Here is a 2,309-nt window from a genome sequence, read left to right as displayed (position 1 = left end):
TCCTGCACAGATCCTCCTTCTCCCTCCTGAACAGATCCTCCTTCTCCCTCCTGAACAGATCCTCCTTCTCCCTCCTGAACAGATCCTCCTTCTCCCTCCTGAACAGATCCTCCTTCTCCCTCCTGAACAGATCCTCCTTCTCCCTCCTGAACAGATCCTCCTTCTCCCTCCTGAACAGATCCTCCTTCTCCCTCCTGAACAGATCCTCCTTCTCCCTCCTGAACAGACCCTCCTTCTCCCTCCTGAACAGATCCTCCTTCTCCCTCCTGAACAGATCCTCCTTCTCCCTCCTGAACAGATCCTCCTTCTCCCTCCTGAACAGATCCTCCTTCTCCCTCCTGAACAGATCCTCCTTCTCCCTCCTGAACAGATCCTCCTTCTCCCTCCTGAACAGATCCTCCTTCTCCCTCCTGAACAGATCCTCCTTCTCCCTCCTGAACAGATCCTCCTTCTCCCTCCTGAACAGATCCTCCTTCTCCCTCCTGAACAGATCCTCCTTCTCCCTCCTGAGCAGATCCTCCTTCTCCCTCCTGAACAGATCCTCCTTCTCCCTCCTGAACAGACCCTCCTTCTCCCTCCTGAACAGATCCTCCTTCTCCCTCCTGAACAGATCCTCCTTCTCTCTCCTGAACAGATCCTCCTTCTCCCTCCTGAACAGATCCTCCTTCTCCCTCCTGAACAGATCCTCCTTCTCTCTCCTGAACAGATCCTCCTTCTCCCTCCTGAACAGATCCTCCTTCTCCCTCCTGAACAGACCCTCCTTCTCCCTCCTGAACAGACCCTCCTTCTCCCTCCTGAACAGATCCTCCTTCTCCCTCCTGAACAGACCCTCCTTCTCCCTCCTGAACAGATCCTCCTTCTCCCTCCTGAACAGATCCTCCTTCTCCCTCCTGAACAGATCCTCCTTCTCCCTCCTGAACAGATCCTCCTTCTCCCTCCTGAACAGATCCTCCTTCTCCCTCCTGAACAGATCCTCCTTCTCCCTCCTGAACAGATCCTCCTTCTCCCTCCTGAACAGATCCTCCTTCTCCCTCCTGAACAGATCCTCCTTCTCCCTCCTGAACAGATCCTCCTTCTCCCTCCTGAACAGATCCTCCTTCTCCCTCCTGGACAGATCCTCCTTCTCCCTCCTGAGCAGATCCTTCCGACGTGCGAGGAGACCTGGGAGGCCATCCGAGTCGCCGCTAAGGAGGCTCTGGCACTGTGAAGACCCTTTTCAGAGTGACCTGTGTATCTCTCTCTCTCTCTCTTTATCTATCTATTTATTCGTCTCTCTATCTATCTATCTATTCATCTCTCTATCTCTCTATTTCTCTCTTTCTCTCTTTTTATCTATCTATTTATTTGTCTCTCTATCTATCTATCTATTCATCTCTCTATCTCTCCATTTCTCTCTCTCTCTCTCTCTTTCTCTTTCTCTTTCTCCCTCCCTCCCTCCCTCCATCCCTCTCCCTCTCTCCCTCCTTCTTTTCTTGGTAAGGCTGGGGATTGGGGGGGGGGGGAGGAGTTGTGAGTCAGAGGCCAGCGAGGTGGCACCGTTTCCCCGAAAAGGAATTTGTTCTTTAGTCGTGTTATTAAAATGTTCCCTTTGCGTTGATTTTCTTCGTCTTATTCTTCTGGGATAATAACCTCAAACGCGTATCTCTTTCTCTCTCTTTTTCTTTCTTTCTCTCTCTCTCTCTCTGCCTTTCTTTCTTTCTCTTTCTCTCTCTTCCTTAATTTCTTTCTCTTTCTCTCTCTCTTCCTTTTTTTCTTTCTCTTTCTCTCTCTCTTCCTTTTTTTCTTTCTCTTTCTCTCTCTCTTCCTTTCTTTCTTTCTCTTTCTCTCTCTCTTCCTTTCTTTCTCTTTCTCTCCCCCCCCTCTCTCTCTCTTTCTCTGTGAAACTGCAAGACGATTGTCTTGAAATGATAACAAATTTCATTATGATCACAAATGAGCCTGGATAAAGTATGACCCTAATTATGCAAATAACGTTAATACTGTTGATGATAATAACATCAGCAACATCCAAACACGATATAATGATAATTATGATAATGATAATGATATTATAGCAATAATGACAACGGCAATGAAAATTATGTTAATAATAGTAATAAGATATTAATAATGATAATAATAGTAGTTGTAATAATAACAACGGTGATGATAATAATGCTAATAAGAACAGCACTAGTAATAATTATAATATGATAATGATAACAACATGAAGAAGAATGATAATTATAGTTATAACAACGACGAGAATATAATAATGACAATAGTAATTATAATACTATTGATAATGATAATAAGCATAACGATGATAA

The sequence above is a fragment of the Penaeus vannamei genome, chromosome 34, assembly GCF_042767895.1.
Source record: "Penaeus vannamei isolate JL-2024 chromosome 34, ASM4276789v1, whole genome shotgun sequence".
Classification (NCBI taxonomy): Eukaryota; Metazoa; Arthropoda; class Malacostraca; order Decapoda; family Penaeidae; genus Penaeus; species Penaeus vannamei.
The sequence above is the reverse complement of the archived record's forward strand: the minus strand, read 5'-3'. Positions refer to the sequence as shown.